The 25,387-nt window shown below is 42.5% G+C and overlaps 1 long non-coding RNA gene across 5 annotated transcripts; it reads left to right on the plus strand.

Moving 5' to 3' along the window:
* Positions 1 to 276: 276 nt before the first annotated feature.
* LOC132641304 (uncharacterized) lies at positions 277 to 24,786 on the plus strand. 5 transcript variants are annotated; one of them, XR_009582805.1, is made up of 4 exons: positions 277 to 568; positions 13,434 to 14,132; positions 14,211 to 14,287; positions 19,112 to 19,321. It is a non-coding gene; the product is annotated as an uncharacterized LOC132641304 (long non-coding RNA). The 5 variants fall into 5 exon arrangements; XR_009582802.1 differs by lacking the exon at positions 19,112 to 19,321 and adding an exon at positions 24,550 to 24,786 and having other exon boundaries at positions 278 to 568; positions 13,434 to 14,287; XR_009582801.1 differs by having other exon boundaries at positions 278 to 568; positions 13,434 to 14,287.
* The last annotated feature ends 601 nt before the right edge of the window (positions 24,787 to 25,387 follow it).

Raw genomic sequence — 25,387 nt, forward strand, 5'->3', positions numbered from 1 at the left:
TTGTAGAATTACCCCTCCATAACTATCTTACTCAAATATTAATTGTTATTACTGTTTTCCATTTCCGTAGTCATTTATTTTACAATAAAAATAGCACTAGTACCGTTTTGTTGTCATAAAGCCACGTGTATATAAAATCCCTAAGAGAACTAATAACAAGTCTAGTATTTTAAATATTTTGAATCTTTAGTACAACCCTTTTGAAAAAGAATATTTAATTTAAACTATTAATAAGTGAAACTTTCCATGGACGACAAAAGATACACTCGGTATTTCACATTAATTGTACCTGGTACGTGGTACTCTTGTAAGTCCCCCATGTGTCCTCAGTACTGAAGTTTTCCCTATCATTCCTTTGTTTCCTTCTTTAGGCATTTGCCCTGCTTTTCCCTTCCGGTTGTCCCATATATCTCCACCCCCAATTCATCTATATTCAGCTATTATTTTCCCCAGTTTCACTCTGCTTTAAAATTTATTTCTCTCTTCTAGTCTTTCACTTTATCTTGTCCTTATCGCATTGTGGTTCAATTTGCTTTCTTGTGGTTGCTTTGACTATTTTAGATTTGTTGTAAGTTTCTTTCTAAACTGTTACTCTTACTTGGTGTATTGATTTGGACATGCATGTATTTATAATTGACTGTTGTTGGCTAATGTTAGCATATGATTCTGAAACGTTTCTTCATCTTCTGAAGTTATTAATGATTTGTTCTCTGTTCTTGGTGTCTTGATTTTAATTTTAGTGTCTTTGATATATTCTAGCTACACATTTCCTTTTTTCGCAGGCTGTGTAAATGCATGTGATATCTGTTCCATAGTTTTTGTTTAATCTGTAATTTCTTGGTCAGCTCCTTTACACTTCTCTTCTAAATCTACATGTATGATTACAGAATAGGAGTATCGTGATGCTAAAAAAGTGTTTGATATAATCTTTTGTAGGAAATAAATTTTTCCATGACATGCTCCTTCCGAAACAAACATTATTTAATTTCTAGCTTTGAGTTCATTAATCCTTGCAATTTAACATTCATCTAACAGAGCATTGAAGCAGCTAACAAAATGGATCTGATCAATTCTTATACTGGAGATATAAGACTAATGATATAATAGCTTTATTATTACTTATGCAACAGTTGCAGAAGAATCCAATAGGTAAGAATGATTTATAAATATTCTTTACTTTCCTTGAGGGTCGTGTGAAACAGTAAAAGCACTGCAACTTTTAAGAGTGTCATGGCTCTTGATATTTTCCCTTGGGAGGAGTACCGTGTGAAGATAACATTCCAAACAATTTAGAGAAATTACTTTTCCTTAAGAGGTATGGATTTACTAAACAATCAGATAATTTTACATCCATAGAAGGTCCCAAATTAGATTAAGTTTGTTGTTACATGAGTTGATACTATTGTATACGGTGAATACCGGATACGAGACAAACCGGAGGAACGAAGCCGGAGCAAGGAATGGGAATGGGGTGGCGATATCGTTCGCCCTAGACCGGGGTAATGCTTGAACCGGAGCTGGGCATGAGCACCGACAGGTCTGCCTTCGACAACGTTAGAACATCCAAGCCCGATGATCCGATCATTCGTGGTCGTTAGTCCGAGTAGCCGTTGGTCCGTGTGACCGGTGTATGCGGGCCACGCGCCAGTAGCGTCCTGCCATAGTCAACTACTTACCTTGCGTGTGTCAGGCGGCGCCGTCAGTCCAATCCCACCAAATCCGTGCAGAACAGTCCTTGTTGTCATTATTTTATTAACTCATATTGTAGGAGAACCATGGGAGTGTCACTATAAATAGGGCATATCCCCCTCCTTTGGAGGGGTTGGCTCCTTTTACTTTCCAAGAACACTTGTAATAGAAGAATTCATATATACAATCTCTCTCATTATTTGATTCGGCCAAGGCCACTCGTTATTGTTGTTATTGCATTCCATCCATCAAGTATCATACATTATACACAGACATTTGTGTTACTAGCCAACTATCATCTTTAGCCGTTTTACTAAGGTGCTCTCAAATATTCACTTTCTTTATCCAACACACATCAAGAACAAAGCACGTATCCTATACCCATTTACAAATTTAATTGATTATCCGAATCCGGGGTAAACAGTTTGGCGCCCACCGTGGGGCTAGGATAATAGTGGTCTTTGGCCTTGATTTGTACCATATTCATCAAAACCAAAAGCGTCCCTACCCATATCTGTGAAAACGGTCCGAATGGCTGACGTCGAACAATCCGGTCATGTCAATAATACCGAGATCGTGGCGGAAAACGAAGGGAGCGGGCTGCGGGCATTGCCGAACCCCGCTGATCCGAACCCCGTTGATTCAAGGGAAGGACTCAACCGGCACAATACCGTAGATCAAGAGAACGCCGCCATACCGGCCACCGATCCTCTCAACACTCACCATTCTGTTACGTTATCCCGGGATCGGGACCGGACGCGCCAAACGACGGCATTAACTTACGTTTAATTTTTGAAATGCTGCAGGAGCAGAGGGCGGCAATCGCCGAGCAAGGATTAGCAATTGCCCAACTGCAGAGCGGAAAGGGTGAAGCAGGGCCGGTAAAGGCAAAGGGTACAGTCGAGACCGGAAGAAACGAAGTACGAATGGTTGAGAGCGACGGCTCCGGAGCCGGCTCCTCGACTGAGGTCCTAAAAATGCTCGAGACTTTGGCGAAACGGGTGGATTCGACCGAAAAGAGGGTCGAGACATACAATTCTCGGGTGGACCAGATACCGGGGGCTCCACCTTTACTGAAGGGGCCGAATTCGAAAAGGTACATCCAAAGGCCTTTTCCACCGAGTGCGGCCCCGAAACTGATCCCGAAGAGGTTCAAAATGCCCGACGTACAGAAGTATAACGGCACCACGAACCCGCACGAGCACGTGACCTCATATACTTGTGCCATAAAAGGCAATGATATGGAAGAAGATGAGATCGAGTCGGTATTGCTGAAAAAATTTGGGGAAACTCTGTCGAAGGGAGCGTTGACGTGGTATAACCATCTACCCGAGCACTCGATCACTTCTTTCGAAATGCTCGCCGATGCCTTCATAAAGGCACATGCCGGTGCCATAAAGGTGCAGGCCCGTAAGGCCGATATCTTCCGGATAACTCAAAGGGACGATGAGCTACTATGGGAGTTCGTCACCCGGTTCCAGAGGGAATGGATGGAACTACCCCCGGTGCCAGAAGAATGGGCCGCACAAGCTTTCACAAAAGGGCTCAACATGCTAAGTTCAGTTGCCTCGGCCAAGTTAAAGGAAAATTTGCTGGAATACGAGGCCGTGACGTGGGCCGATGTCCACAATCGGTATGAATCGAAGATTCGGGTAGAGGATGATCAGTGCGAGCTCTCCCCGATGAAGTTAAAAGTGGATAGAGGTTTCGAGAAGTCGAGGAAGGGTTATAAAATGAAGTCCGAATCGTCAAAAGAGAGGTTTCGGCCATACTCTCACTCGGAGAGGTTTCAGCCATACTCCCACTCGGAGAGACCAAACTTCAGGTCGGAAGGGTCGAGGGAGAGCCCAAACCACCTCTCCGGTCGAGGTAGCAAGCGGGTCGAGCGCCCGTCAAACAGCCGGGGACTCTCGTTCAGGAGCGACGCCGGGAGTTCCGTCAACCATAGGGGTCCATCGAAGATTTCGGAGTACAACTTCAACGTCAATACCTCGGGCCTTGTATCGGCCATCGGCCGAGTACCGGATGTGCGATGGCCGAAACCGCTGAGGTCAGACCCGGGAGAGCGGGATCCTAGCATGGTGTGTGAGTATCACGGAACCCATGGTCACAAAACTGAGGATTGCCGCCAGTTGAGAGAAGACGTGGCCCGGTTATTAAAAAACGGCCACCTTTGAGATCTATTGAGCGAGCAAGCCAAAAATCGCTACAAAGAGCGGGAAGCTCATCGAAGGGTCGAACCGGTCGAACACCAGCATACGATCAACATGATAGTTGGGGGTATTGACGTCCCTCGGGGACCGGTAATGAAACGGACCAAGGTCTCAATTGTTCATGAAAAACGCATCCGAGACCATTCGACCAGGGGCTCTATTTTCTTCGATGACGAAGACGCGGAAGGCATCGTTCAGCCGCACAACAATGCACTGGTAATTTCTGTACTTGTCTTTAAAACTAAGGTTAAACGCATTTTGGTTGACCCAGGTAGCTCGGCCAACATCATTCGATGGAGAGTGGTCGAACAGCTAGGTTGCTTGATAGGATTGTGCCGGTAGCTCGGGTACTCAGCGGGTTCAATATGGCTAGCAAAACCACGAAGGGAGAGATCTCGTTGCCCGTAAACGTGGATGACACAATTCAGCAAACAATGTTCTATGTGATCGAAGGGGACATGAAATATAATGCGTTATTGGGCAGACATTGGATACATAGCATGAAGGCAGTTCCCTCAACACTGCATCAGTTGCTGAAATTCCCCACTCCGGAGGGGGTGAAAACCATCCGGGGCGAGCAGCCCGCAACAAAGGAAATGTTCGCAGTAGACGAGGCAGCTCCCCGGCTCGAGAAGCCGGCTCAGGAAGAGAAGGGTACAACCGGAGGGCAGGTCCCCCAATAGCAACTAAAGAGCACTGGACCGGATCCAGTACATGAAGAGGATGACTTCGGGACGCCCAGGTCCTTCGTCACGCCGGATGACTCGGACGCGACCAAGTCAACCGTGGAGGAGCTAGAGCAGATCATTTTGTTCGAGTTCTTACCGGACAGAAAGGTATACCTAGGCACGGGGCTTACCCCGGAGCTCAGGCGTAAATTAATTGAATTTCTTCAAGCTAACGCCGATTGCTTTGCATGGTCGCATATAGACATGACAGGTATATCGTCGGAAATAGCGTCACACAAACTCAGCTTGGACGGAAAATTTCAACCGGTGAAGCAAAAAAGAAGGCCCATGTCAGAGCAAAAACACGCCTTCGTGAAAGACGAGGTAACAAAGCTTTTGAATATAGGCTCCATCCGGGAGGTGAAATACCCGGATTGGCTTGCTAACGTGGTGGTGGTGCCCAAAAAAGGTAATAAACTTCGAATGTGTGTCGATTATAAGGATTTAAACCAGGCATGCCCGAAGGATTCATTTCCATTGCCTCACATCGACAGAATGATCGATGCGACGGCCGGACATGAAATGTTAAGTTTTTTCGATGCTTACTCCGGGTACAACCAAATCTGGATGCACCCGGAGGATCAAGAGAAAACATCCTTCATCACCCGTTATGGGACTTACTGTTATAACGTCATGCCTTTCGGATTAAAAAATGCCGGTGCAACTTACCAACGCCTAGTTAATGGGATGTTCGAAGAACAAATAAGAAAAACAATGGAGGTTTATGTTGATGATATGGTTGTTAAGTCCCTGGAAACAGAGGACCATTTAAAGCATTTGCAGGAAACCTTCGATGTACTCCGCAGATACAACATGAAACTCAACCCGGAGAAGTGTGCCTTCGGCGTAAGGTCCGGTAAATTTCTGGGGTTCATGGTGTCAAACCGGAGAATTGAAATCAACCCGGACAAGATCAAGGCCATCGAGGACATCGAGGTCGTGAACAACATAAAGGGGGTACAGAAGCTCACCGGGCGGATAGCGGCGCTGAGTCGCTACGTTTTGAGGTCCTCGGACAAGATTCACCGTTTCTTCTCTTTGCTCAGAAAGAAGAACGACTTCGATTGGACACCGGAGTGCCAAGAAGCCCTAAGGGAGTTGAAGAAGTATCTGTCCAGCCCCCCGTTACTGCACACACCGAAGGCCGATGAGCCGTTTTTTCTCTACCTAGCAGTCTCCGAAATGGCGGTAAGCGGCGTTTTGGTCCGAGAAGAATCAGGTACGCAATTCCCTATCTATTATGTAAGTAGAACTTTGGGGGATGCAGAGACCCGTTATCCCCATTTGGAAAAGCTGGCATTAGCATTGGTAAGCGCTTCCAGAAAGCTCAAACCTTATTTTCAATGCCACCCCATATGTGTAATAACCACTTACCCTTTAAAAAACATCATGCATAAACCTGAGTTATCCGGTAGATTAACAAAATGGGCTGCAGAAATTAGCGGTTACGATATCGAGTACAAACCTCGAACAACCATCAAATCCCAAATCTTGGCCGATTTTGTGGCAGACTTTACCCCGGCCATAGTCCCCGAGGTCGAGAAGGAACTTTTGCTGACCTTGGGAAAGATCACGGGCATTTGGTCTCTACATACGGACGGGGCCTCGAATCTTAGAGGTTCCGGACTCGGGATTGTCCTTAGGACCCCGGCAGGGGAAGTCATCCGACAGTCCGTTAGAACTGCTAGACTGACTAACAATTAAGCCAAGTATGAGGCTATGATTGCAGGTTTGGAATTAGCTCGGAGCATGGGAGCCGAAACAATCGAAGCAAAGTGTGACTCGCTTTTGGTCGTGAACCAGGTGAACGGCGTATTCGAGGTAAAGGACGAATGGATGCACCGATACCTCGAAAAAACCCAAGTGGTACTTCATCAATTCAAAGAATGGATCATGCAGCATGTACCAAGGGAGCAGAACAGCGAAGCCGATGCATTAGCAAACTTGGGATCCTCGGTCGAGGGGGAGGAAATCGACCTCGGGGCAACGGTGCACTTATCGAACACGGCCATAGAAACCGGGCACGCTGAAATATATACAATGGGCTTGACCTGGGATTGGCGCAACAAGTACATCGACTACTTGCGTGATGGTAAGCTCCCAAATGACCCGAAGGAGTCACGATCGCTACGGACCAAGGCTGCCCGCTTTTGCTTGGTGGACGGCCAACTGTATCGACGCTCTTTCCTCGGTCCTCTGTCCAAGTGTTTGGGCCCCGGTGAAACGGAATACGTGATAAGAGAGGTACACGAGGGAACTTGCAGCAACCACTCCGGTGCAGAGGCTTTGGTTCGAAAAATTGTCAGGGCCGGTTATTACTGGAATCGGATGGACGAGGACACGAAAAGTTTTGTCCGAAAATGTGACGGGTGTCAGAAACATGCTCCGATGATTCACCTGCCTGGGGAGTTGCTGTATTCGGTCATCTCACCTTGGCCTTTCATGAAGTGGGGAATGGAAATTGTGGGTTCGTTACCTCGGGCACCAGGTAGGGCCCGTTTCATTTTGTTTATGACTGACTATTTTTCTAAGTGGGTTGAAGCGCAGGCTTTCGAAAAGATAAGGGATAAGGAGGTCATCGACTTCATATGGGACCACATCATCTGCCGTTTCGGCGTCCCCTCCGAGATAACCTGTGATAATGGCCCCCAGTTCGTGGGTAGCAAGGTCAACAGTTTGCTCGAGGGGTTGAAGATCAAAAACATCGTGTCAACCCCGTATCACTCGTGTGCAAACGGACAGGCAGAATCAACGAACAAAATAATAATCCAAAATCTGAGGAAGAGACTTGAAGCATCGAAGCATCATTGGAGGGAGATACTCCCGGAGGTGTTGTGGGCTTACAGAACCACATCCAAGTCGAGCACGGGGGAAACCCCGTTCTCATTGGTTTACGGAGCCGAAGCCCTCATCCCCGTGGAGGTTGGCGAACCGACCCTTCGTTTCAGGTATACCACCGAAGATTCAAACGGGGAGGCCATGGCCGTGAAGCTCGACCTCGCGGATGAACTGCGCGAAAGAGCGTCGGTCCGCATAGCGGCCCAAAAACAGAGGATGGAGAGATATTACAACCGAAGAGCCAACTTTCGGAATTTCCAAGTTGGGGATTTAGTACTTCAAAAAGTTACCTTGCACACCAAGAACCCTAACGAGGGAAAGCTGGCTCCGAACTGGGAAGTCCCGTACAAGATAACCGGTATAACGGGCAAAGGGTCGTATCAGTTGGAGTCCATGGACGGGCAGCGTCTGCGTAATAACTGGAACGTGGCCCACCTAAAGAGATACTACTGCTAAGGTATGGTCCCCCCGTATTCTCTCGTTAACTTTTCTCTTTTGCAGGAAGGCAGGAGTGGGACAAAATTAGAACGCAGATCTGAAAACACGTGTTGCACTCTTTTCCTTAGTACGGTTTTGTCCCAAAATGGGTTTTCCGATAAGGTTTTTAACGAGGCAACGAGTACAACGTGTTACTTAACGAATATGAAGGGCAAGTACCCGAATACCCGGTGTCGCACCCTCCGATTGGGAACATAATAACACTCACCCGACTTTGGAGATCGGATAAGTGCTAGGGGAGTACTATGCCACACCAAAGATGACACCGATTAGAACAAACGGAGAAACTCAACATTTGCTACGGCAAAACTAGGGCCCGGCCACCGGCCATAGCCTTCGATGTAAGGACCAAACGATCATAATGAATCGTGTCCCATTCAACATTTGCTACGGCAAAACTAGGGCCCGGCCACCAACCATAGCCTTCGATGTAAGGACCAAACGATCATAATGAATCGTGTCCCATTCAACATTTGCTACGGCAAAACTAAGGCCCGGCCACCGGCCATAGCCTCCGATGTAAGGACCAAACGATCATAATGAATCGTGTCCCATTCAACATTTACTACGGCAAAACTAAGGCCCGGCCACTGGCCATAGCCTCCGATGTACGGACCAAACGATCACAATGAATCGTGTCCCATTTTACGTTTGCTACGGCTAAGCAAGAAAGAGTTAAAATTCTCATATATGCAAACATTTTTACAAATACAAGTTACCAAAAGTTGGGAAAACAGTTCTCGGTTAAATATACTTTGCCCAGTCGATAACCGTCGTATCTCGATGCTGCCTCAATCGCATACCCTACGCCGGATACCTTGGTCGAAATTCGACAAAGGCAACGAGATCACTATGATCCAAGCCAAAATTTGGCAAGCCATCGGCCCCAAAATATCGGATAAAACCGGCGGGCACAATGAATTAACGACTATGAGTCGGCCGGTCCTAGAACGGATCAACAGATATTGCAAAAGCAGTAAACAAACATTCAAACGAAGAGGCAAGAAAAATGCGCTTTTTATTTATACAACGGATGTCCCTTACATCAAAAGAAAAACAAAGTCCTACAAAGGCAAAAAGCAAAAAGCAAGGAACCAGCCCCATACTATCCGGCATGACTAGAGGTGGTTGAATGCTCGGACTCAGTTCGCTCGGAGTCGTCTGACTCGGACCCGAGGGCACGATCGGCTTCTTCCTCCATCCTCTTGGCCTCGAGTATCAAGGCCGGGAGATCCGCGAGACCATGCTCGGCTTGCTCGAGGGTGATCCGCCGAGACTTCCATTTCTCATACTCAGCAACAATAGCAGTATGAGCCTCGGCCGCCTCAACGCTTCTCCATGTTTCTTCCAAGTCGGCCTCAGCCTTGGCCAGTTTTTGTCCCAGATCAGCCCGGTCCCCCTCAAGGACACTTATCCTACCAATGGCTGCGTCCAGCTCGGCCTTAAGGGCATCGTTGGCAATAGCCGCCTCCTCGAGCTCGGTTCTTAGGCCTTGGCATATCCGAGGTCGCTCCTCGGCTTTCTCTTCAAACACCCTCCTGCGCTCGTCGGACAAAGAAGCCTCGGACTCAAGCCGCCGGTTCTTCTCGGCCAGGGTTGTTGCATCAGCATTCACCGAGTCCAGCTCCCCTCGGAGTCGGGAAACCGTGGTCTCCAACTCATCTAGCCTCGAAGAAAATTGGGATTTATCCCGGCTAAGGCCGATCTTTTCAGCCTCAAGGCTCCTGTTATAATCGGTCATAGCGGCCAGCTCGCTCTTCAAACGACGGTTTTCGTCCTTAGCCGCATCGAGCTCTGGACGAAGGTTGGCCAGCACGGCCGCCCGATTGAACTCTTCCTCCTTCTCCTGAAGGAGATGCCGGTATTTCTCCGTTTCTCGGCCTTGGGCATCCAGTTGGCCTCGAAGATCATCTATCTCATGTTGGGCACGGATGAAGGCTTCCTTAACCAACACGACACTCTACAGGTAAAGCAAGTCAGAAGACTTAGGCGAAGTGAGGATAAAATCCATAGATAAACTGTACAAGGATGACAGAAGAGGTTACCCGGTTACTTGCATGCATACCCTCGTTAATGAGGCACTGCCAAGTGAGCCCGGTCATTTTGCGCTTGTGCGAGTCAGAAATAAGGGGCCGTAAATAGCTCGCTACGCCCACCGGGCGCGACAGAAAGCTGCAGTCCTCGGGCACGGTGACTACGACCGATCTGGTTCTCCTTGGCTCCTCGCTCGGGGCCGGGAAGATGTTTACCAAGCTGTCCCTGGCCCCTGACTCGGAGATCCGGTTGGCCGGCCTTGTGGCCCGAGGAATAGGGAGATGACCAAAGCTCGCTGCTTCTCCGGTAGCGGGGGGGGGGGGGGGGGGGGGGAGGGGTTCTCAAGAACATATCATCAAAGTCATCCACCCGCGTAGCCGGGTTAGATGAACTTGGAGCAGCCTCAATAAATTCGGCAAAGGTCGAGGGCTCCACAGTTGCAGCAGGCTCGTGCTCGGGAGACGGACGTGCATTTGTGGGGGCTTCGCTCTCTGGTACTGGTTCGGTCCTTTTATCGGCTTCAACAACAGCCGCTTCCCCGGACCTTTTTCTTTGAAGGGGAGCATCTTCCGAAGAAGTTTCACCTGAAATGTCGACAAAGTCAATCGACCGAAGAGGAGCTGGTGAAAGTATTTCTTCCGCACCTGGATGTGGAGCAGGAACCAAGAGGCCTTCGCCAATGGAAGGAAGGGGCGGAACGGACACTGCCTCCTCCGGTATTGAAGCCACGGTGGGAACGGAGCCGACTCTCCGAACAATGATATCGGGCTCTGCTTCTTCCCTCGAAGGGCGGGCAACACTCCTTGCCTTCTTCCCTTTCGGCGTCTGCCCCTTTTCGGAGGGTCGCTTTCTTTTTGCAGCATCGGAGAGGACGCGGGAAGAACCTGCTGTGTCAAATTCGGGCGCAGATGCTAGAGAGGCGGTCCCCAATTCCGACCTGGGGGCTACCGAGCCCTTAGGCAAACCTGAAAAGACAAGATGTTAGCAGAAATTAGAGGACAAAACGAGTAAAGGAGAATGCGGCAGAATAAGAATAGAGGGCTACCGTGATTTTGGGCGATCCATCGGCCACGGGACAAGTGGGCCCATGTTCGGTCTTCATAGGGATGCTAGGCGAGAAGCACTGTGACCCAGTCATTCAGATTCCGGATGACCAGAGGAACGTACCCATTGGCTAGCAAAAGTAAAGGAGAAACAGTGAGAAGGAAGAATCAAAATTTGACAAAGCAATACCAAAGCAATTATTCGAGGCTTGGGACTTACGCTTGTTATTCCATTTCTCCGGGAAAGGCATATGCTCGGCTGGAATTATGTCCTCGGTCTTCACCCGGACGAATCGCTCCAACCATCCCCGGTCTCTGTCTTCGTCCATTTTCGCAAAGAACGGATTCCGGCTGCGCTTGGCCAGTTTCATTATGCCACCCCGGAACAGCCTCGGGGAGTATAGGCGTATCAGATGGGCTAGTGTGAACTCCTTCTCGGCGTTGTTGGCCAATGACCGGAGACACGCTACGACCCTCCAAACATTTGGGCCAATCTGGGCTAGCGTAACGCCGTAGATGCGGCACATATCGAGAATGACCAGATCCACCGGAGGGTCGAGTTTGAGAGTGAAGGGGTATGTGTAAACGTACAAAAACCCTTCACGATGGTCGGTAACGGACTCATCAGGTCCGAGGGTGAAGACCCGAACAGGACGAGTGTCCCACCCGCAATCGGCCCGGACTATGTCAAGCTTCTCCTCGGTGATGGATAAGGGATACCGCCTCACGTCGAATCCCCTGTCTGAAACGGAGGAAGGCTTTTCGACCTCAAGGTCTTTGTTGAAATTAAATTTGGCCGGTATGATATCCGATGCCGTGGGCTCGAATTTAACCGGGGACGCAGGCTCGGCTCCTGGGGACGATACCAATGGGGCATCATGGGAAGTTGATTCGGACATCCTGAAAATATGAAAGAAAGAAGGCCGAAGAGAGGAATTTAAGAAAAACGAAGGAACTGATGGTTCGATAAAAGGCAAAGTTGAAACAGCAACGCTCGAACAAAGGATACTCGACAACAACGGTGACAAGGTTGACTCTTGTGCACACAATATGAAGCAACAGATCAATAGGGAGATCAGATATGAAGTTGGTTGTGTGTGGAGCAAGTAGAAAAAACGCAGAATTGAAGTAAGGTTGAAGAGGATGCAAAATGTGAAAATGGTAAAGTGAAGGGGTAGAAGGCCTTATATAGGCATGTTGGGAGAGAAACGGTTACCGAGGACGACCAATCAGATGGCGCACGTGCCCCATCATTAATGTCAAGCGACTCGAAACGACGTGAAAAAGACGGTTGACAGAAGTGGACCACCAGGGTTGAGACACGTAGCCGATAAAGGGCATGCGTTACGCGCTCGTTCCCGCCAAAATACGAAGGTAAGGTCGGGATGAGAGAGCCACCGGTTTAGGAACTTATCCACTCCCCGTTACTCCGATAGATCGGAGATCCAGGGAGTATGGGGGCTATCTGTATACGGTGAATACCAGATACGAGACAAACCGGAGGAACGAAGTCGGAGCAAGGAATGGGAATGGGGTGGCGATATCGTTCTCCCTAGACCGGGGTAATGCTTGAACCGGAGCTGGGCATGAGCACCGACAGGTCTGCCTTCGACATTGTTAGAACATCCAAGCCCGATGACCCGAGCATTCGTGGCCGTTAGTCCGAGTAGCCGTTGGTCCGTGTGGCCGGTGTATGCGGGCCACGCGCCAATAGATTCCTGCCATAGTCAACTACCTACCTTGCGTGTGTCAGACTGCGCCGTCAGTCCAATCCCACCAAAACCGTGCAGAACAGTCCTTGTTGCCATTATTTTATTAACTCATATTGTAGGAGAACCATGGGAGTGTCACTATAAATAGGGCATATCCCCCTCCTTTGGAGGGGTTGGCTCCTTTTACTTTCCAAGAACACTTGTAATAGAAGAATTCATATATACAATCTCTCTCATTATTTGATTCGGCCAAGGCCACTCGTTATTGTTGTTATTGCATTCCATCCATCAAGTATCATACATTATACACAGACATTTGTGTTACTAGCCAACTATCATCTTTAGCCGTTTTACTAAGGTGCTCTCAAATATTCACTTTCTTTATCCAACACACATCAAGAACAAAGCACGTATCCTATACCCATTTACAAATTTAATTGATTATCTGAATCCGGGGTAAACAACTATCACAATTAGATTTTAAATAAATGAAGAAACACATTAATTTTAATCTGTAAATAAACATTCATGTGTGTGGAAATGCTTGTTGTAAAAGGGTGACACGACTAGGATAACTCTGTTTACTAGCTTCACCAGTAGAAAATTAATCCTTTTTGGTTTTGATTTCTACCAGTTTGTTAGCTGTCAATATTTTGATCTGCCATCTCTGTTTTTCAGTTAACATTTGCACTCAATGTGATGCTCGAGAATATTGACAAGAAACTATTCTTTTTGAAAGCCGGGTATGCGGTCAGTTGCAATTTTTCACTTTGTAATGGTTATGAATTTGCTGGTGCGGTTAAATAGTCTTTCCATTATTTTCATTGACTGCATTCCTTTAAGCAATGAACAGTTTTCTTTTATAATGTAATAGTTCCTAGCCTTGCAGCTTGAAGATGTGTGATTATCTTTTTTTAAGCAATCCTTTGAACATCACAACAATGAGCAATATTGCTTTACTAAGATTCCTTCGAATGGAGTTTGTACAACTTCCTGACAGATGCTTCACAATCTTAGTATGATAAATTTCAAAACGTCCACCTTTATCAGGGTAATGAGTTATATCTGAAGGTTTTCTGGTCGTTCGCTTCCACTCATTGTATAAATCTACGAAGGTGAGTCCATCCCGGAACTATATGCATTTACTTTGTATTACCTTCTATCTGATTCTTAACTACTACATTGGATGTGATGATCTGATGGATAGGCAACTATTATAGTTGCTACAAGCAACTTTGCTTGATGATCTCGTTCTAAGAGATTTGACTTTCTGGCTGTTAGGATGACAAATATAATGTTTGCAGCAAGTATGAGTAGATTTTGCATCTGAAGTACAATAGTTCTGCTATATAAAACATAACTCACTCCAGGAAGCAGGTAAGCTTGACTTTTCAATACACACGACCTTGCAATTTCTAGACTTTGTGGTCGCATTAGGTGTTCTGCATTATGCAGGTTTTGCAAATGGAGTCAGCACTTTTAAATTAGTTGCAGTTTGAAATAGCGCCTCCAAAAGATGCATGTTTTCTAAGGTTATTGCTAATACTTTTTCTTCTACTTCAATTCCTCCTAATAGCCAATTTTGATGCTAATACTTAGAAACATAGTACATGAGAGGTACCATCATGTAACCAAGAACTTAATGAAGTAATAATACCTCACTACCAAGATATCACATGTTGCTTCTAACAAAAATATTTGAAATTCATTCTACTGCATGCTTCTTTGACAGGTTAGTGCCTGAGTTTTTTATGTAGCTCTTTAGTTCCCTCAATAATATCTTGTATGCAGTTCTTTAGTTCCCTCAATAATATCTTGTTGCATATATATTGCTTCTGCTATCTAGAAGTAAGTTGAGTTTAGATTTAGACCTTCATCTCTATAGAATAAGTAAAGTTGTATTATGCACAAACTAAACACTAACACTAATGTTTTTTATTCTTTGAATTCGTGCTACCAATGGATCTCTAGAAGGTGGATGGTGTGGCATGTTATACTATATCAACGACTAGACTATTTCATTGTTTAAAGTTCATGATTTAGTTGGTAATCTTTTTGAAATTGACTGAACTAGGGAATCGATTCGTGAGAGTTGTTGTTATCTCATTAGTGCTACAGGTATTGCTTTCTTATCTGGAATTGAAGCACTAATTGATGAAATCTATTTCTCATCAATTTTTAAACACAATTGCTTCAAGTGAAAGAATTAGTTACAACACTTTGATCCATGCAAAGGAAATGTAACAACTATCCTTTTCCCTAATTTTTTAGAATAACGTGAACATTGATCGTTATATGTTAGCAAGTTGAATCAAATTAATTGAGTTGTGATGTAGATTAACTTTGAGGGTGGGAGTAGGAAGGTGAATTCCCAAGGTGATGAAATTGAGCCTTGAGTTAGTCATCATATTGAAGTAGTTTTTGCCTTCCCTTGGTGATGATCATAAAAGAATTTTAGGAAAGTTGGCACCCTTGGTGCGTGATAGCTACATAATATCATTAGTTTCATCCTTTTTAAAGATACCAGTTTATGACCAAAATGGAATTAATTGTTCTATTATGTGGCCCTTAATTAGGATTATTGTGTTTCTCATGTTAGTGTAGACAAGATTGTACATTATTAGCTCCTCAAAAGGCTTAAAACATCGTAGAGGCCCTTTACAATGACTTGAGAAAGGAAGGCAAGATGTTACATCCTTGTTCTTGTTACTATCTCTTCTTGAATAAGTCTCAATCTTATGTTCTTCGATTGCTTTCTTTTATGCCTGAGTACCTAAGTAGGAAATGACTCAAAGTTGACCAATTAATTTGTTAAACTTATGGTAAGAGCCATAAGAACAAGAGGAACCGCACCCCCTCAAACTTTTTAAATGGTCCTGGCTTGGGGGATTACATCCAGTTATTCCAAATTTATGAGGAACTTTGTCTATCAATGTTAAAAATAGAGGTTGGAAAAGTTTGAGGGAACTGTAGTGGAATTTTTTGGCCTAAGCTGTAAGTAATTCAATTTATTTCCTTGCATTACTGATTCAATCAGCCAACTTAGTAGAAAGACCATTTCATACAAAGCTGTCACGATCCAATTTCGCTAAGTCGTGCGGGCATCTACCTTTCCCACCTCGCTAGGAGAACTCTTATCCCATCAATCTTAGAAACATGAAATAATAAGTAAATAAGCGGAAGAGATGAAAATACGTAAGTCTGATAGAATAATAGATAAATAATGCGGAGATACATCAAAACCACCCCAGAATCTGTCTAGTCATACAAGAGCAGCTAACTAGAATCTATAAGTTTGGAGGTAATAATAGTACATCAATAGTCTCAATATGTCTCAGAATATCAAGTAACACATAAATAAAAGAAGAATCTTCAAGGCGGCGAACGTCCTCGCGCTCACCCTGTAAGACTCTAAACAGCAACCCTCGAACTACTATCAGTCAAGAGGAGTGGAGGTCAAACCCACCTAGAACTTTGCATTCATAAAAGAATGCAGCAAGTGTAGGTCAATACAAACAACAAGTACTGGTAGGTATCATAGGCCGACTAAGATTAACTAACATATATCAATGCAATAAAGTAAAATAAACAAGTAAATCAACAAGGTATAAGTCAATCACGAGCCAGTAACTAAGTACACGTCATCCCCTATGTTATAGCATCTAAACCCAAATGTCCCAAGTCTCACTTTATTCAATCTGAATCCGTATATCACAAGTACATCACAAGAATATCACAATAGAAGCCATAGCACAATGCAATGCAATAATGTATGAAGTGTGAATGTAATGTATATGCACCGTACACATGTACTCCGATGATGGAACATCACATCTCGACGACACAACCCATGGGGGACCCGCGAAGTTCATGTACCCTCACGATTCCGGCAACAACCTCGGCTCGTTACCAACACTCATACCTCGATTCCGGGATAAATATCGGACATCGGTCCTCACGTCACTCTCATCCAACTGAGCCCAGATCATAACAGTGTTTCTTTGTATATCATTAATGTATCAACAGCATATCATGAAGGATGAGAATGCGTGCAATGTATGAGTTTAATGTCAATAATCAAATCAGTATCAAAAGTACCACACATGGGCACATCAACAATATCATTAAAAGGCTACACAATAAGCCATAATAGAATAACTATCCTCGTCTCAAACAACAACAAGTAAAGGGCTACAATATCATAATCAAGATATATCAATAGTCACCAATATCTATGATCTCCACGTGGCATCGAGTCAATAACAATAGAACAAGATAAGTCACAATACAACGGGGTGGCTAACCCCCAAATCACACAACAAGGCCCAACCTAAGACAATATCTAACTTAATTTCATACCTGAAGGTTTGCATGCATTCTTCGACAATATCGTCTAGATATATGTTTCGCTAAAGGAAGTCTCCCCATAGGGTAAACCATAACCTACCTGGAAAGCCGAACAACCAAGTCTCCACAATCACACCTTAGTCTATCCTTTCCTTTGAGCCTCGAGGTAATGAAAGTCTAAGCATATTCGAATCATGAAATTAGAATCAAGAAGAACATCAATTAACCCCTACTTCTATTCAAGACCCAAATTCTCAACCTATGGAATGGGTTTTATGAACCAGAAGGGTGAAATAGGAAATCTAAAGGTTCCAACATGAAATTAAAGCTCAAGGTTGTCAATTCCCAAAAATATCGAGCTAGAATAACCAACAATTTACTCAAATTAGGGTTCTAGGCAAAACCCCCAAATTTGGGTATAAACCCTAACTTCCAATCCCATAATTTAGCCATTAATTTGGAAGAAATTATGCAATAAAAGATTCTAATCATAAATTTCATGCTTAAAGAAGCTAATCCAACCAATAAATCAAGATTACAAAGCCTAGAAAGAGAACTCATTGAACCCTCTTTCAATTATTAAGCTCTTAGTGAACTAGCACGATAATTGAATCCTAAGGTGATAATGAAATCATAGAATAGGAAAGAAGATAGAACGACTTACCACCAAGATTTTCCCCCAAGAATTGCCTTGAACAGCTCCCAATAACTCAGTTTTCGGAATAATAATGAATGAAAGACTTGGGGCTTTTAACACTTCATTTAATGAAATTAAATACCCGTCACCCACTTCCGCGACCATTATACTGCTTCAGCGGCACCGCTTCGGCAGTCCTGCCCAAATCACATAGGCTGCTTCAGCGACAAGGTCACCGCTAAAGTGGTACATCTTCCGCAGTACTGGTACCGCCAAAGCGGGCACCAAATAGCAGAAATTCCAAGCTTTTCACACTCTCAACCCGAATTTTTGACTATCTCCCAAGGCCATCTGCTCACATACCAAATATGCAGACATACGTAAAAACACGCTACGAACGCACACGTGGCCTCGGAATTTCCAACGGAAGTCTCTTTGACCGAGTCAACCTCGATACCTGAACATCAACTTCCCAACCCAAGTCCTGAAATGCACCTGACTGCATTGGGAACCGAACCAAATAAACAAACAAGTTCTAAAGACCATTCGGACCTCTCGGAATTGATGAATTCTTGAAAAAAGTCTATTTGCCCAAAATCCAACTTTGAGTCAACTCTTTTTTGCTTAAAGCCCATTTTTCCCAAAAAGTCACCCAAATCACATCTAACCACCTCGGGAGGGGTGTCAACGGTCCCCTCGGGTCAAACGGGTCAAATATGAGCTAAACAAGCTCGGGAAAGGTCAAAAGTGCCGAAAGACTATAATGACCAAACGGGTCGTTACGATAGCATTCTGCTAATAAATTGAATGTAGCATCCTTTTTATGGTAATGAGATATTTATTTTCCATTCAAGGTTAGCCAATATAGTTTTCTTGTGATCCTCAAGCTTTTGGATGAATTGGAAGCAATTTGCGGAGATGTCAAAAAGAAACTACATGATCATGCATTTCATGAAATTCTCTCTGGTAATTGGGTTTTGTGTTTCTTAATAGCCTATGTGTCACCATGCTCATATTTGTATTAGTTTGAGGTTGTGTGTGGATACTACTATGATTTGTCATACTAGGAAAGCGACTGTTCTCTACCCTCGGGTTGCACTTTTCATTTGTGGCTTGGTCAGCATCCTAACATCAATTCTTGGTCTAACTAACTATTATAGAAACAAGAAATTTTGGCTATATTTGTCATTCTAACCAAAAATTAGTTTCTTATTTTTTCTTCTATGTAGTGTATGAAATATGAAGCAACTAAATAATATTTTCAGCGAAGAAGATGTGATGTAGGAGAGGACCCTAAATACTTTCATTGTTTAGCACCAGTTTATAAAAATTTAGTTCTCTAAGTAATTTTTGTTCCTTCACTGCTTGCAAGGTTGACTGACCCTCCCAAATCACTTTTGATGATGGACAGAAGAAATTATTTGTTCGCTAACAAGTCAACTTCCTTAATGACTGCAATGTACAAGATCTAAATACAAATTCATTCGCAAGAAAGATGCTTCACTAATTGTATATGCAACTCAGCACGTGAAATACACATTATTTTCATTTTACCCTAATCAAGCTACATGGTTACAGTTTGAGATTTCCATACAGGGGTGAATTTATGTCAGAAAATAGGTCACGTGAATCCATGGTCAACCCATATATTATTTATATAATTCTTAAAATATATCTAATATTAACTGAAGGAACACAGGGTTGTTACGGTTCACTTTTACGCGGGTGCATAAAAGCTACTTCGGGATTGTTGGAGCTCTAATTGGATTTTAGTATTTTTAGAGTCGCCACCTAATTTATTAAGGGAAATTAGAAAAATCAAGTAAAAGGGTTTATTCAAGCAAGAGAAAAGTCTTTTTTAGCACCAGAGTTCGAGGTAAGTGTTCTGGTAATCCCTTAGGGAAGGTTTTAAGTATCCTAGTATTAAGGATCCGTAGAATATGGTTGACCTACGAGCTTTTATTGTGATTAATTGCTAAGATGTTTATTTTACTGTTAAATTGTCATGCTAGTCATAAATTTAAAATTTCGGCAAAAAGTCCTCTTGGAAAAGGGGTTTTTGGTTTCAAAAATTCATATAAGTGTTCAACTCACTTTATTGGCGGACCAAGACACACTTGAGATTTCTCCCAAGTAGAATCACTACTATTTTGGTCCTAATAATATGAGTTTAGTACTTGTAGGTTTTTATTATATATATATGGATTATATCTCAGTTTTTGTTAAGTGTATAAATATGTATATAGAGAAATTTGAAAGTTTTTATTTAGCCCATTTTATTAATTGAAGCTCATACAATGTCAACTCATATTTATCCAAAGCCATCTTATCTTTGAATTTGGCCCAAGTATAATTCTCTTTGTTTTTGTCCCCTTAAGTTTTGGGCTTTTGGCCCCAAAGCCTTTCTTTCCTTTCCCAAAATTACTTCAAAAAAAAAAAGTTACTAGTTTCTTTTAAGTTATCCAGAATCTGAAGTTGTTTTCTAACCATACTTCCAAATTGTTCTATTTTCACAAATAAGTCTCAAATCAGTTTTTTACAGCCCATTTTAATCCAACTTAATACTTAGATTAAAAAGAGTAAAATCGATTATAATTTTTTAGAATAAATCAATACATGGGCGGAAGGGCCAAAAGCTAATTTTTCTTCTTATTATTTCGTCTGTCTAGAATTTCACAAAGGGGATAAACCCAAAATCCATAACCTGAGTTTCAAATCCAGACAGTCCATGTTTGTCAAAAGACCGGTTTTAAAACTTAAGTGAATAACAAATTCATGCTTGTGTTTAAGGATTAGCCAATTTTGAAAAAAATTGTTTGAGTCGTCTTACCTAAGTTCTACATTCATAAGGGGTTCCAATATTTCACATATTTGTTTACAATATACATACACACACACAAACACATATATGTCTTTTGAATGCTTCAGTCGTGGAAGAACTACGATCACAGAAAATCACTTTGTTTGTGTCTTTTTGGATGTTGTCTGGAGAAATATAATAATTTGGCCCTAATATTCCCCTAGCATAGTCTAATGTTTCTATAAAATCGTTAAAAACCTTTATATATATAAAATGAAGGAGAAAGAAAGAGAATTCAATTGGTGGGCCTACCCAAGCCCATCAACATCCATTTTCACCCATAGATGAACCTTCCATAATATTAGCTTCCCTTTCTCTTATTTTTAAGACTCAATCAAGGAGAATGGTTGGGCCTTAGGCCCAACGGGTTTATGCAAATAAGTGTCGACCCAAGCAGTAATCCCTTGCAACACAAAGGCGGAAAAAGAAGGTAATGGTTAGAGAGTATATAGGCCTCAACAACAAAATAAATAAGAATCCTAAGAGGGTAACTACAGTATAAAGAAAAACTCAAACATGTTTCAAATGTATTTATATACTTAATGGACTGATCAGATAAGAAATAAAAGTGCAACAAGCCCAAATACAACTTGGCCAGGATGAGTAAGAAGGCAGGCCCAAAACATGAAAAAATAAAGTCCAAATGGAACAAACAAAATAAAGGTAAGCCTAATGTAAATTTTCAGTGTATAACTATCAATTTTGAAGCTAACATAGGGGGTATACCACACTTATACTAAATATACAAGTTCCCATATACCAAAAGCATATATAAACTGTGTATACCCAGTGTACCTTAGGTATATTCCTTGCATATTCAATTTGGAGGACCACACTTAAAATCAGGGAAAGGGTTTATCATCATTCTCTATTCAGTATATCCAGTTTTTATAAAAATGCCCAGGTAAAAACAAGTTAAGAATTTACAGAGAAGAGAAATTCAGTTAACTACTCAATTATAGTCATAAACATCAGCCAGAGCCCTTTTAACATCATAAATTTCTAAATCTTTAAAATAGATGATTGTGTACACTAGAGATCTATTCCTTATAATATAGAGTTATATACTAATGCCAAGCCAGCTGTTTAGGATAAAGTTTGAGTAAGGAAGGGTATTCATTCATATTCACCTACGCATTTACTTTGTACATAGCAACAGACCACACAATGTGAAAGATATCTAACTTAGATCAAATTCAAATGGTGTACTAGATTGATCCTTCTAAAATTTAAGTAGTGGCTAGTTGACTACTTAAGCTTTCACATCACCAAATGTAGGACTCACCCATTATGACAGTTTTAATAGTAAACCAGTGACTAAAATAGTACCAAATAGGACTCAAGATCATAAATGATACTTAGACATGTACAAAGCAGAACCAACCATTTCTTTAAAATTTGACAAAACATCATCAGTATGTAGATAGTTCATGAAGACAAACAAAACCTCCTAGATGAGACTAAGAACCTAAACTTTCTCCTTTTTTAAAGCAAAAGATGAGACAAGAATGCCAAGAACAGATATATGACCAAATAGGGGAACCAAACTGCCTTGGTTAAACAAGTGTACTCATTTTAACAGTATCCAAGCAAGGAGTGAAGAATAAAGTGGATCATGGATTAAGGTCTAACTCACTATTTAGTTGGAATCCTTTTTAATAGAAAAGTTTAACCATAACACAAGGGAAACAACTTTAATATAGCAAGGAACTTGTACGTGATCATTAGCTTCTAAAGGTGGTAAGAATATAGACTCACAAAAGTTTAGACACCACGTCACACTACAGCAACCTTTAGAATATTGAAACTCATTTCAGATTTATGAACTCCAACACACACATCAAACTTTAACAATTCAAGACCTTCTTTGCTTATGTCCTTAGATAAATGGTCAGAGACAAACAAACTAAATCAAGCCAATATGATCTTAGATAAAGGCTAGGCAAGTTCCCTCATTCTTTAATCAATCAACAAAAGGACATATGGAACATAATAGTTTGACTTAGCATGAATAAACTCAACGGGGTATCATTTATTCAAACAGTTATGACTTAGATAAAATGGGATCTAGGCAGCTTAATCATGGTTCAAACCATATAAATGTATAGAACAGTCTCCTAGTTTTTTTTAAAGCTGTAACGACCCTTCCGGTCATTAGGGTGAGTTAGAACTCCGTTGGGAATTTGAGGCTGCGGTTGGATTTGTAAGGCGTCTTTTTGTATATGTGCCTGTTTGTATTATGTTTTTGAGGCCTTGGATGAAATGTGGGGTGATAGGGGGAAAAACTGGACAAAAGTCGAGCTCACTGCCTAAAATGTACCGCTGTGGCGGTGGGAGCACCGCTGCGGCGGTACCGCTATGACAGTACTTGGACTGTTTCCAGCGGCCATCCATTTTCCTTGTTGGCCGCTGTAGCGGGCAGGGTACCACTATGGCGGCACCGCTATAGCGGTGGATGGACCGCCATAGCAGTCACAGTGATTTCGGGGTGGGCCGCTATAGCAGTACTGCTGCAGCGATGTAATGACCGCTGTAGCGGTCGACGTAAAAAAGTAGCCCGAATTTTATATACTCAGTTTTATTTTCTCTTTTCGCAAAACACCAACACACTTCCCAACAAGCACCTAGGGTGAATTTTCAAACTAGGGCAAGATACTTTGAGAGGTAAGTTCCTTTGATTTCTATACTATCATTTCATTCTCCTTCATTATTGTTATCCTCTTCATGGGTCTTTAATGGTAAAATTGAAATAGAAACCCTAGAATGTTAATAAAGCCTCTAAACTTGATGGGTTATGGTTATTATCGCTTAGTTATCATCAAAATGCATTGGTTAGTTGATCTTGATCATAAATTGAACATTTAGAGACATAAACTAAGTGATTGGAGACGTAGGGTTCTATAAAAATGGTATCTTTACCATAAAAACTGTTTGTAATGGGAATGTTGATAGAAAATTGTTATAAATTGATGATTAATGATAAATAAGTGCTTTGATAGATTTTTTATCACCTAGAAAATCATCCACCCCTTTGAATGGGGTAAGGGAAGGGTATTCTTGCTTGGTTCTTGTGAATTGAGTATTGTGACTCATTGAGCCTTCTATTTCTAGCCTTTGAGCGTTCTGAGGCTTTAAGGAAAGGAAAGGTTGTAGCAGAGTGACTTGCATTGTTCCAGCTCTACTTTGAGGTAGGTTACGGTCTACTTGAGTTAGACTTTGGTTAGTTGATTGTATGTTTTGTGATTTCCTTAGGAGAAAGCATGTCTAGTTTTCATGCGTTATCTTTTGTGGCTAAACTCCTATGTGAATGCGAATTAAGTGTTGGTGTAGGTTTCGTGCCATTATTCCTGAGTGATTAAATCTGCAGTGGATGTATTGCGATGAGAAGTTAATATAATATTCTCGATGGTATTGTGACATGAAATGATGAGCTGAGCATTCATACTGAAAGGTAAGAAACACTGTTCTGTAAGAGAGGTGGAAAGGCACACATGTGACCTAGATTATGGGCTCGTGGTCCGAGGATAGTTCCGGAAACGAGAGGTACATTGATATGTCCCGCGTCCGAGGTTCGTTCCGGAGTGGAGGTTTGTGCTCGGGTCAGAGGAGTATTCCAGAACGAGTGGTACATGGACACTATGGGTCCCCTGCAGGTCATGACTACTAAGCAATGACATCAGTTAGGATGTGTGTACAGCGAGTGAGGTTATTGTGGTAAACTTGTTTACGTATGGCTTCCATTGATTGTGATTCTTACTATCTTGGTGATTTAATTGTGATTATTCCTTAGTTGACTTGCTGTGATTTATTGATATTCATGTCTATTGACTGGCTTGTTTTATTCAATTGATTTTATAAAATATGCACGATACTAATCTTAGTCGGCCTATGATGTCTACCGGTACATAATGTTTGTACTGATAAACCTTGTTGCATTCTTTTGAGTGCAGATTGTGATACAGAGACCGCTTCTCGTCCTCACATCTAGTGCGGAGGACATTTGCTGACAGAATCTAGGGTGAGCTTCTTCCAATGCCAGGCCGCCCGAAGATCTTCTCACTATGATGTCTTTTCGTACTCTGGACATTATGGTTATTTATTTGTTAGACTTCAGTTCTTAGACATGTTTTAGATTAGAGTCATGTACGATGACTTTCGGATTTTGGAGAATTTGTAATAGTTAGAACTTCCGCACTTATTTCAGTATTCTATAGCATGACATATTTTGTTTATTTGATGCGTGAATGAGTATAATCGTTTAACTTGGCTAATATAAAATCGGACATAAATGAATAGGTGTCTCGTGTGTTGATTCGCCCACTAGGATTTAGTTGGGTGTCAGTCATGACGGGTTGGGTCGTGACAAAAGCAAAAACAAACAGTCCCAATATAGATCATCTATTATCACATGGAAACCATATTAGTCAACACTATTACTAATGGTGGTTTCAACATCTATTATCTAACATAAGAGCTATTTGCTACTAATCACACTTATATGACGCATATCTAACTAATGACGTACTTAACTCTACACAACATTAAACTAACTATGTAATACCTTCTAAACAAAACAGACTAACATAATAACTAACACATGATTAAGCAAATGAAAACTAAAATAGAGCAAAAAGGATAGAAGATTATCATTTCTACGCGCAGTCTTGGTCGAGTTTGAAATTGGAGACTCGTTTATGCTCCTTTCACATAAAGCTCAGCCACAAACAAAAAAGAAAAATAATTTTACAATTTAACAAATCTGAAAATTTAAAGGTTTCAAAGCAAAAT

The sequence above is a fragment of the Lycium barbarum genome, chromosome 5 (genome assembly GCF_019175385.1).
Source record: "Lycium barbarum isolate Lr01 chromosome 5, ASM1917538v2, whole genome shotgun sequence".
Taxonomy (NCBI): domain Eukaryota; kingdom Viridiplantae; phylum Streptophyta; class Magnoliopsida; order Solanales; family Solanaceae; genus Lycium; species Lycium barbarum.